Below are 12,570 nucleotides of genomic sequence, written 5' to 3'. Positions count from 1 at the left end.
GTTTAGCTCGATGACGTCCCTCGAACTCTTGATCTAGCAAAGTGTCAAGGGAGAGTTTCGTCAGCACGACAGCGTGGTGACAGTGATGGTGATGTGATCCGTGCAGGGCTTTGCCTAAGCACTACGACAATATGACCGAAGGAGTAAACTGTGGAGGGGGGCAACACACACGGCTAAGGAACAACGGTTATGCTCTGGGGTGCCCCATGCCCTCGTATATAAAGGAGGAGAGGGAGGAGGCCGGCCACAAGGGGGTGCGCCATGGGGGGAAACCGACTAGGACTCCTAGTCGGGCCCCCTTTCTTTCTTTCGGAGGGGAAAAGGGGAAGGAGAGGAGAGGAGACAAGGGGAAGGGGGCGCGCCTCCCCTTGTGGGCGGCTTCCCTCTCTCCTCCCTATGCCCCATGTTGGCCCATTACTTCCCTGGGGGGTTCTGGTAACCTCCCGGTAGTCCAAAAAATACCCGAAACATTCTGAAACCATCCCGGTGTCTGAATAATGTCGTCCAATATATCAATCTTTACCTCTCGACCATTTTGAGACTCCTCGTCATGTACGTGATCTCATCCGGGACTCCGAACATCTTCGTTCACCAAAACACATAACTCATAATACAAATCGTCATCGAACGTTAAGCGTGCGGACCTTGCGGGTTCGAGAACTATATAGCCATGACCGAGACACATCTCCGGTCAATAACCAATAGCGGAACCTGGATGCTCATATTGGTTCCTACATATTATACGAAGATCTTTATTGGTCAAACCGCAATGACAACATACGTCATTCCCTTTGTCATCTGTATGTTACTTTCCCGAGATTCGATCGTTGGTATCTTTATACCTAGTTCAATCTCATTACCGGCAAGTCTCTTTACTCGTTTCGTAATGCATCATCCCGCAAATAACTCATTAGTCACATTGCTTGCAAGGCTTATCATGATGTGCATTACCGAGAGGGCCCAGAGATACCTCTCCGATACTCGGAGTGACAAATGATAATCTCGATCTTTGCCAGCCCAACAAACACCTTTGGAGACACCTATAGAGCATCTTTATAATCACCGAGTTACGTTGTGACGTTTGATAGCACAGAAGGTGTTCCTCCGGTATTCGGGAGTTGCATAATCTCATAGTCAAAGGAATATGTATAAGTCATGAAGAAAGCAATAGCAATACAACTTAACGATCATTATGCTAAGCTAAAGGATGGGTCTTGTCCATCACATCATTCTCTAATGATGTGATCGCGTTCATCAAATGACAACACATGTCTATGGTCAAGAAACTTAACCATCTTTGATTAACGAGCTAGTCAAGTAGAGGCATACTAGGGACACTCTATTTTGTCTATGTATTCACACATGTATCAAGTTTTCGGTTAATACAATTCTAGCATGAATAATAAACATTTATCTAGGCATAAGGAAATATAAATAACAACTTTATTATTGCCTCTAGGGCATATTTCCTTCAGTCTCCCACTTGCACTAGAGTCAATAATCTAGATTACATTGTAATGATTCTAACACCCATGGAGTTTTGGTGCTGATCATGTTTTGCTCATGGAAGAGGTTTAGTCAACAGGTCTGCAACATTCAGATCTGTATGTATCTTGCAAATCTCTATGTCTCCCTCCTTGACTTGATCGCGGATAGAGTTGAAGCGGCTCTTGATGTGTTTGGTTCTTTTGTGAAATCTGGATTCCTTCACTAAGGCAATTGCTCTAGTATTGTCACAAAAGATTTTCATTGGACCTGATGCACTAGGTATTACACCTAGATCGGATATGCACTCCTTCATCCAGACTCCTTCATTTGCTGCTTCCGAAGCAGCTATATATTTTGCTTCACACGTAGATGCCGCCACGATGCTTTGCTGGGAACTGCACCAACTGACAGCTCCACCATTCAATATAAATATGTATCCGGTTTGCGACTTAGAGCCATCCGGATCAGTGTCAAAGCTAGCATCAACATAGACATTTACGACAAGCTCTTTGTCACCTCCATAAACGAGAAACATATCCTTAGTCCTTTTCAGGTATTTTAGGATGTTCTTGACCCTGTCCAGTGATCCACTCCTGGATTACTTTGGTACCTCCCTGCTAAACTTATAACAAGGAACACATCAGGTCTGGTACATAGCATTGCATACATGGTAGAACCTATGGCTGAGGCATAGGGAATGACTTTCATTTTCTCTCTATCTTCTACAGTGGTCGGGCATTGAGTTTGACTCAACTTCACACCTTGTAACACAGGCAAGAACCCTTTCTTTGCCTGATCCATTTTGAACTTCTTCAAAACTTTATCAAGGTATGTGCTTTTTGAAAGTCCAATTAAGCGTCTTGATCTATCTCTATAGATCTTGATGCCCAATATATAAGCAGCTTCACCGAGGTCTTTCATTGAAAAATTCTTATTCAAGTATCCTTTTATGCTATCCAGAAATTATGTATTATCTCCAATCAACAATATGCCATCCACATATAATATTAGAAATGCTACAAAGCTCCCACTCACTTTCTAGTAAATACAAGCTTCTCCAAAACTCTGTATAAAACCATATGATTTGATCACACTATCAAAGCATATATTCCAACTCTGAGAGGCTTGCACGAGTCCATTAATGGATTGCTGGAGCTTGCACACTTTTTAGCACCTTTAGGCTTGACAAATCCTTCTGGTTGCATCATATACAACTCTTCTTCAATAAATCCATTAAGGAATGCAGTTTTGACGTCCATTTGCCAAAGTTCATAATCATAAAATGCAGCTATTGCAAACATGATTTGGACAGACTTAAGCATAGCTACGGGTGAGAAGGTCTCATCGTAGACAACTCCTTGAACTTGTAAAAAACCTTTCGCAACAAGTCGAGCTTTGTAAACAGTAACATTACCATCAGCGTCAGTCTTCTTGAAGATCCATTTATTTCTATGGCTTGCCGATCATCGGGAAAGTAAACCAAACTCCATACTTTGTTCTCATACATGGATCCCATCTTAGATTTCAAGGCCTCAAGCCATTTTGCGGAATCTGGGCTCATCATTGCTTCCTCGTAGTTCGTAGGTTTGTCATGGTCTAGTAACATGACTTCTAGAACAGGATTACCGTACCACTCTGGTGCGGAATGTACTCTGGTTGACCTACGAGGTTCGGTAGTAACTTGATCTGAAGTTTCATGATTAGCATCATTAACTTCCTCACTAATTGGTGTAGGCATCACTAGAACTGATTTCTGCGATGAACTACTTTCCAATTTGAGAGAAGGTACAACTACCTCATCAAGTTCTAATTTCCTCCCACTCACTTCTTTCGAGAGAAACACCTTCTCTAGAAAGGATCCATTCTTAGCAACAAATATCTTGCCTTAGGATCTATGATAGAAGGTGTACCCAACAATTTCTTTTGTGTATCCTATGAAGACTCACTTCTCCGATTTGGGTTCGAGCTTATCAGGCTGAAGCTTTTTCACATAAGCATCGCAACCCAAACTTTAGGAAATGACGGCTTAGGTTTGTTGCCAAACCACATTTCATACGGTGTGGTCTCAACGGATTTGGATGGTGCCCTATTTAACGTGAATGCAGTTGTCTCTAATGCATAACCCCAAAATGATCGTGGTAAATCGGTAAGAGACATCATAGATCGCACCATATCTAATAAACTACGGTTACGACGTTCAGACACACCATTACGCTGTGGTGTTCCAGGTGGCGTGAGTTCTGAAACTATTCCACATTGTTTTAAATGAAGACCAAACTCGTAACTCAAATATTTGCCTCCGCGATCAGATCATAGAAACTTTATTTTCTTGTTACAATGACTTTCTAATTCACTCTGAAATTCTTTGAACTTTTCAAATGTTTCAGACTTATGTTTCATTAAGTAGATATACCCATATCTTCTCAAATCATCTGTGAAGGTCAGAAAATAACGATACCCGCCGCGAGCCTCAACACTCATCGGACCGCATACATTAGTATGTATTATTTCCAATAAGTCAGTGGCTCGCTCCATTGTTTCGAAGAATGGAGTCTTAGTCATCTTACCCATGAGGCATGGTTCGAAAGCATCAAGTGATTCGAAAAGTCCATCAGCATGGAGTTTCTTCATGCGCTCTACATGAATATGACCTAAACGGTAGTCACTACAAAAAAAGACACATCCCTGACATTTTGGGCCGAACGAAAAAAATTATGTCATACATATGACACTTCTATGACGATAATTGTGACAAAACCAGGTATCATCATAGATGTGGTGGGCTCCTACTTCTATGAAAAAAAATCATGACAGAAAATGGGCTTTTCGTCCTGGGCGGGCCGGAGACCCAGCTGCATGACATTCTTTGGGCCGTCCATGACGGAAAAAACCGTGGTAGAAGCGAGGGCGAGGAAAATTTCAGGGAGTTCCCGGTTACGGTGGGAGGTCGGGGGCCGAGCAATGCGTGTTTGCGAGGCGTTGGCTCTAACTGAACCCGAGCAAGGCGTTGGGCTCCAACTGAACCCGAGCGATTGCACTGCAGGCTACGCGTTACTGAACCCGAGTGATCGATCGATGGCTGTTAACTGAACCCGATCGAGCGATTCCTTCGCTACTGCTGCTAACTGAAGCCGATCGATTAGATGAACAGTGAGTGTTGCGGGGGGGGGTGTGGATGAACAGTTAGCGTTGGCATTGCCTCTGGATGAACAGGACCTCATGGTGTGGTGGAGGGCTGGATGAACAGTAGACGGTGGAGGGATGCCCATGGAGGGGTGGTTGAACAGGACCCTGTGGTGTGGAGGGCTGGATGAACAGTAGACGGTGGAGGGTGCTCGTGGAGGGGTGGTTGAACAGTAGCCGATGGAGTAGCGCACGGTGGAGGCTGAATGAACAGGAGGCTGTGGAGGCTGGAGGAGGTCGACGGTGGAGATGAACAGTATCCCGTGGAGTCCCGTTTTGCGGTACGCCACACCCCTCCCGATGAACATGACCCCCGTTTCGACCGTATGAGGTCCGTTTCGTCCGTTTTGCGGTACGCCACACCCCTCCCGATCAACAGGACCCCCGTTTCAACCGTAGGAGGTCCATTTCCTCCGTTTTGCGGTACGCCACACCCCTCCCGATCAACAGGACCCCATTCCGAACATAGGAGGTCCGTTTCCTCCGTTTTGCGACACGCCACACCCCTCCCGATCAACAGGACCCCATTCCGAACATAGGAGGTCCGTTTCCTCCGTTTTGCGGTACACCAGGCCTCGTTTACATCGCCTGTTCCGTCCAAGCCCTCCCGATGAACACGACCACGCATTCCGTTTCGACCCAGCCGGTTGGCTCCCACGCGTTCCGTTGCCTTCCGATGAACACAACGCATTTTGTTGCCTCCCCATGAACACGACGACGATGCTGTTTCTCCGTTCCGACCCAGCCATGTACACGAGCCCTGGCCGTACGTATGCCTGAGTAGGCGTTCGAGACCCCGCCCGTATGTACACATACGTGGCCATATTTCCTTTCTTGCACCCTGGCCGCTGTACGTACGTGTACATGCTACGTGCACGCCTCTACTACGACATGTGCGCGCCTCTACATCCACAAGTATATATGTACGTACATGTTCGCGACCAGAATGACAACGCTACCTATGCTTCGACCAGGTGGGTCCCGACTGTCACACACTTCCTTGCGTGCGAAGATGTAGCTGGTGGGTCCCAGCAGTCAGGGGGAAACATTTTTTTCGCGAAATACGGTGGCCCGTCCGGTGGGTCCCCGCTGTCAGGTGGAGGAATAATTATTTTGCATGTAATAAGGAGGCACTTCCTTGCTGCGGCCGTGGACCCAGCTGTCAGCCTCTCCACGTACAGTCCATGTCCGATGGAAGCCGTTCCTTGACCACGTTGACCACGCCGCGCCGAGAGCACCAGGGCGGTGCACGATGGCGAGGCCTAGGAAGGGGACGACGCGGAGCCGGGGAAGACGCGACAGTGGATGCCCACGCGTAGAGGAGTACGAGGGTTCACTGGTTCGCTGCGGTGTGAGGCTGCTGCCGTCGCTGTAGAATAATAGGGGGTGTGGGTGTGTAGAGGGATGGCCTGGCCAGCGGTGGGAGTAGTAGGGGGCGGTGATGGCTCCGCCGCATCGCAGCTGGCCACGGGAGGCAGGAGCACGAGGCATGGCCGGTGCTGGTTTGGGCGGCTGGAGCAAGAAGACCAGAGGTTGAAGAAGCACTACGGCCGTTGGATGGACATCGTACGGTCACTGGAGCTAGAATCGTGCATATTGACTAAGTTGACAAAGCCCTCCGTCCCCGTCAACTTAGTAGGCCCACAAGTCAGCCTGCCACTATACTGGGTCCCAGCTAACAGGGGGAGTATTCAATTTTTTGTGCGTAATAAGGAGGCACTTCCTTGTGTGCGAAGATATAGCTGGTGGGTCCGAGCTGTCAGCGGCGGTAACATTTTTTTCGCAAAATACAGAGGCCCTTTCGGTGGGTCCCTGATGTCAGGTGGAGGAATCATTATTTTGGGTGTAATAAGGAGGCATTTCCTTGCGTGCGGCCGTGGACCCAGCTGTCGGCCTCTCCACGTACAGTCCACTTCAGATGCATGTTGGTCGTTGACCACGTTGACCAGGCCGCGCCAAGAGCACCAGGGCGGTGGACGACGGCGAGGCCTAGGAAGGGAACGACACGGAGGCAGGGAAGACTTGTCAATTGTTTCCCACGCGGAGGGGAGTACGACTGTACGAGGGTTTACTGGTTCGTCTTCCGTCGCCGGAGAATAACAGCAGGTGTGGGTGAGTAGAGGGATGGCTAGGCCAACGATGGGAGTACGGTGGGGCAGTGAGGCCTACGTGGCAGCAGAGCCGGCCACGGGGAGGAGGGAGCAGGTAGTCCCGCCGGTGCTTGTTTGAGCGGCTGGAGCAAGAAGAGCAGAGATTGAAGAAGCACGACGGTCGTTGGATGGCCATCCAACAGTCACTGCTTGTGCGTCAACCTTTTTTTAGGAAAGCCTCAAATCTGTGGAAAACAGCATACAACCCATCTACCATTATTTCTAATAATTTACAGCCCATTTGCTAATTATTATGGTTTTTTGGAGCCCATATTCTTTTTGTTAGCATTACAGCCCATATTGTGGCCACAGTTAAAAAATTATACAAAATTTTGCATATTTCGGTGCGGTCCAAACTGTTTTTAATCCTGAAATTTCGACTCACATTCAAACTGATTTTAAAAATAAATGTATATCAATATAAAATCCAACAAATTCTCCACGCATAAAAATTAATGTAATTTAAAATCTCGAAATGAAAAAAAGATATTAGAAACTAATTGCCGGTTTGATGTGTTTTAGAAATGTACAACCCATTTCTCATTACTGATGGGCCATTTTCTCGGTCAGCCGAATGAAAGCTCACCTCGTCTTGAAAGATTTGCAGCCCAACAGGCCTGACAAAGCGACTTACTTGGCAAATCACAAAAAAACCGGGTTGTGGCCGTGGACCCAGCTGTCAGCCTCTCCACGTATAGTACTCTTCCGATGGAATGTCGTTGACCATGTTGACCACGCCGCACCGAGAGCACCAAGGTGGTGGATGACGGCGAGGCCTAGGAAGGGGACGACACGGAGCCGGGGAAGACGCGACAGTGGATGCCCATGCGGAGAGGAGTACGAGGGTTCACTGGTTCGGCTGCGGTGTGAGGCTGTCGTCGCTGCAGGGCCTGGTTAGCGGTGGGAGTAGTAGGGGGCGATGAGGCCTCAACGGCAACACAGCCGGCCACTGGAGGCAGGAGCAGGCGGTCTCCCCGGTGCTGGTTTGGGCGGCTGGTGCAAGAAGAGCAGCGATTGAAGAAGCAGCTGGACCGTTCGATTCAAATCCAACGGTTACTGCTGCTAGAATCGTTTTATGATTAAGTTGACAAGCCCTGCGTACGCGTCAACTTAGTAAGCCCACAGGTCAGCCTCCCAACCGGTGCGCCCCAGATGTCAGTGGGAGGAATCATTTTTTCGCGTAATAAGGAGGCAATTGATTGTGTGCGGCCAGGTAGGGTGGGCCGGGGAAGCCTGAGCGGCATCACAGCGAGCCACAAGAGGAGGTAGCAGGCAGTCCCACCAGCGCTAGTTTAGGCGGCTGGAGCAGGAAGATCAGAGATTGAAGAAGCACGTCGGTCGTTGGATGGACATCCAACAGTCAATGCTGCTAGAATCGTGTGTTCACTGACAAAGCCTTGCGTAAACAAGTCAGCCTCGAAATCTGTGGCGTGTACAGCCCATTTGCTATTATTTTTATAATTTTTACTCATTTTCTAATTCATATGGAATTTATTGCAGCCCGTTTTCCATTTTTAGAATTGCTGGCCATTTTCTGGTCAGTACCAAGGTTAAAAAATTAACTAAATATGTGGGAAATTTTGAAAATTCGCAAATTTTTGCTGGGGAATGAAATATTCTTAATCCAAAAATTAATAGCCATACTAAAACAAATTTAAAAATAAATTAGTACTATGTCATGTTAAATCCAATGAAATACGTATAAGATATCAGTGAAGAACAAAAACAAAAAAGAAACTTATATCCCATTTGCTATAAATTTTTTGGAATTTTCAACCCCTTTTGATATTACTTTTAACAGACATTGACCATACTCTTAAGCCAGGCCGGAATGCATCCCTCCTCGTCTTGAAAGATTTGCAGCCCAGTAATTCAGAGAAAACAAATAGGCCTAGCTTGGGTATTCTTCAAAAAGAAATACTGGGCTACCTATTTTCCCAAAGAACTGGTGCATGAGAATTTAGCTTTATTTATTTATTTACTTATTTATGTTTAGGGGACCATGAGCATGTACCTGGGCCGGATTCATGTGAGAGCCTCCCTTCCAATTAATTATGGGCTTCTCTATTGGGCCTTCATCAGTGGGCTGCATGTTATCAACAAGTGGAAAATGTGTTCCGTACGAAAAATAGTATGCGCTACGTACGGTACGGGGCACTAAAGGATTGAACCATGCAACGACTTCCAAAACATTGTGTTTGTCGTTCTATCAACACATTTATTCAACAAACAGATGAATTATACTACTGATTGTACATTGAAAACAACAACAGTAGCAACCAGGGCTGGGGTGCAACAGAAGCAGTAAGCAGGCCAGAAGAGTGAAGACGCAGCTCTCTCTTCCAAACCAAACATCAGCCATCATTACAAAAGGGCTACCAAAAAAGAACAAGTGTATGCATCAAACTAAATAAAGATCCTACTACACCAAGTGTACGCATCTAACTAACTGGCTCAGTTAGACGTTACTATTTATTAAGCTGTGGAGATTGGATGTCGGCTTGAACCAGATGGGTGCCTGACGGGGGAAACTCCAGCCAGCAGGTCGAAGTCTGATACTTGCGACCCTCTCTCCTACTTTGGGCTGCAGAGCGTGGCGGCACATATCAGGGTATGGTGCATGCAGAGACGCATGGTACGCTGTGTACACACAGTTTTGCCTAATGAACGAAACCACGCTGCCATCATGATCTTTGACGTCAGTTATCTCCTGGTTAATCGGATAATTTAGTCCGACAAACAGAGAGCGTGTACCAAGGCTACTTACCAGCCTCCAGTCAAAAATTCTTGAAGGCCCAGAGAAGCTGGGATCCTGCTCAAAGACCTTGTGGTGACTGTGATTGTATTCCGCGAAAAAACACGTCCGGTACGTGCGAACGATCATCAATCTTTCGTCGTCATTTGATCGAGCCAGGAACCACCTGCAACTGCCATGCCGCTTTTCTTTGAAAGGTTCTGGGATTAGGAAGGGTAGGGACACCAGGCGGCCTACAACATCATATCAAGTTGGAGTCAAATAAAAAGAGGCTCTTGATTTAGTCAATCTGAAGAACAGCATGTTATGAGCATGAATATTTTTTCAACAAATGTTGAAAGTAATATAAGCCGCAAGCCATCATGATATCATAGGAAAGTAACATACTATTGTAACAGCCATTTGTAGCGATGACTGGAGTACGCCAGCAATACGTCCAGCCATAGAAGGAGTCGACAGCATAAATGAAGCCCTTGTGTTCAATGGCATCAGAGAACCATGGAGGATGTATGATCCTGGCGATGGACGTGCAGATTTATCCACTTATAGCAGTGACCTGTCAGATAGGCGAGACCGTGGTTGAAGAACGCAATTAGCCTGAAGTCTTTATAATTCGCAGATCTTGTGGGCACTTGGCAGATTACAACCTTGAGCAAATCAAACTTGGTATCATGTTGGCTACTGTAAGATTCCGAGTATTCTGGGCCGCGGTGCCAAAGCAGTGCAGTGTTAATCGAAGGAAGGGGGATCAATCGTCGGGTGTAGACCTCCACGAGCATCCAGCTGCCGCGACCGTCAACGAGCACCATCCAAGACATGTTCATGCCGACCCAGTACATACCGTTAATGTAGTTCAGGCTGACGGGGATCGGATCGCAGTCAAGGAGGTTGATGCTCGCCACCCTATGATTGTTATGCTGCGTGACATGTCATTTCTAAAGATCAGGCGGCATCAGCAAGCAGTGAGTTGGCTTAAAAAGCTCCAGCCTGAGGGCTTTGAGTAAACGGTACAGCCCCGACGAGCACGCGGCGAGCGGCATGGTACTGAGATTGTCCACACGCGAAACGATGAGCTCGATTACCTCTGTGGGGAGTGAATTCTAGCCATTCTTTCGGCAGACGCTGCTCGGTTCTGCCATTGTTAGTGCTTGGGTTTCGGACGAGGGGGGAGGCGCCTTAGCGGGGATGGAAGATTGGACAAGATTATGTGCGGACAAAGATGGAGAAGCGAATATGTGCTGCGGGAAGTGGATAGGTGATGATGACTACAGCATGCCGCTTAACTTACGAGACACATACCAGCAGTTTAGAGTCATGTCGATGCCAGACAACTTGCTTGAGTGATCACATTACTGGTACTCCCTACAGTGCTATGCCCTAACTTGCTTGAGTAGAGTAGTAGAGTAGGACTCTGCTCTACTACTAGCACCGGAGAGTAGTATATTCTAATCTAAAATAGTTACAAACTTCAATGCCCGAGCGTGGAACGACTATGAACCATGCTCAAAGACCGTGTCTACGTGGTGTTTGGACATGGGCGACAACCTCAACGCCGACGGTGCTGCTCCCGTTGCACCGTATGTGTTTCTGTTCTTCCTGTTCGAAATTGTGGTAGAATTCATGATTTATTTTGTGCTTATTCGGATTAAATCTCGTAGTAACTTGCTCATATATTCAACTGGCGCAACGTCCCCTACAGCCACTCCCGTTTCATGGACGACCTGGTCGATGCCTCCAAGGAGCCCTTCGTCCACTGCTATGAGTGCATGATGCCGTTTTGTGGCTCGCCAGAGCACATGGTGCATCACCTCATGGATGCGTGCAGCGGTCACTGCTGGCCCTTGGCGGAGAACATCAAGTACGAGACGTGCTACCCGTTCACCATGCCGGAGTTGCTGGAGGATCGACGTGAGAGGGAGGGGGAGGAGATAGCGATGAACGTGAACGTGAGGAGGAGGAGATAGCGATGTCGTGGGAGGCGCAATATTTATAGCGAGCAATGGCACACCTACGTAAGATATGGACTGAGCTACACTGACTTAACTGTAGGTCCAATTGCATCACTGACATGTGGGCCAGACCCCTGTTGGGCCCATATGTCAGTGACCCAATGCACCTGCAGTTAAGTAACAGCTACATGGGCATATTTGTTGGAGTAAATTACGGGGGAGCGAAGGGGTGGAAATATTGCTGGTCACAACGGATTGGACGAGCGTGGGGGGGAGAGTCATGCATGTAGATTTTTTCACACGGGGTGGAGTGGTGGGACCGTGTAACACCCCGGATGTAACTTCCCCAATTTGTACTCCAACTCTTGCTGTTTCCGACATTGAGTTAATTTATTTCCTCGGGTTCGGGTTTTTGTCTCCGTGTGTTGTGATCGTTGTCATGCATCTCATATCATGTCATCATGTGCATTGCATTTGCATACGTGTTCGTCTCATGCATTCGAGCTTTTTCCCCGTTGTCCGTTTTGCATTCCGGCGCTTCGTTCTCCTCCGGTGGTCATTTCTAGCTTTCTTTCGTGTGTGGGGGTTAAACATTTCCGGATTGGACCGAGACTTGCCAAGCGGCCTTGGTTTACTACCGGTAGGCCGCCTATCAATTTTCGTATCATTTGGACTTCGTTTGATACTCCTACGGTTAACCGAGGGACCGAAAAGGCCTCGTGTGTGTTGCAGCCCAACACCCCTCCAATTTGGCCCAAAACCCACCTAACTCTTCTCCATCATCTATTGCGTTCGATCACGATCGCGTGGCCGAAAACCGCACCTCATTTGGACTCTCCTAGCTCCCTCTATGCCTATTTAAAGTCCCCCTCCGAATCCGGATCTTCCTCTCCCCGAAAACCCTAAAAATCTCCCCGCAGCCGCCGGACATGTCCACCGCCTAACGGACACACCGCCGCCAGCCAAATGCCGCCCGCCACGTGTCCTCCGCCGCCGCCTCCCACCGCGCGGCCCGGGAGCCCACGGCCGGCCCCCGTGGCAGGCT

The sequence above is a fragment of the Triticum dicoccoides genome, chromosome 3A (genome assembly GCF_002162155.2).
Source record: "Triticum dicoccoides isolate Atlit2015 ecotype Zavitan chromosome 3A, WEW_v2.0, whole genome shotgun sequence".
NCBI classification, from domain to species: Eukaryota; Viridiplantae; Streptophyta; class Magnoliopsida; order Poales; family Poaceae; genus Triticum; species Triticum dicoccoides.
This window is presented reverse-complemented; position numbering follows the sequence as displayed.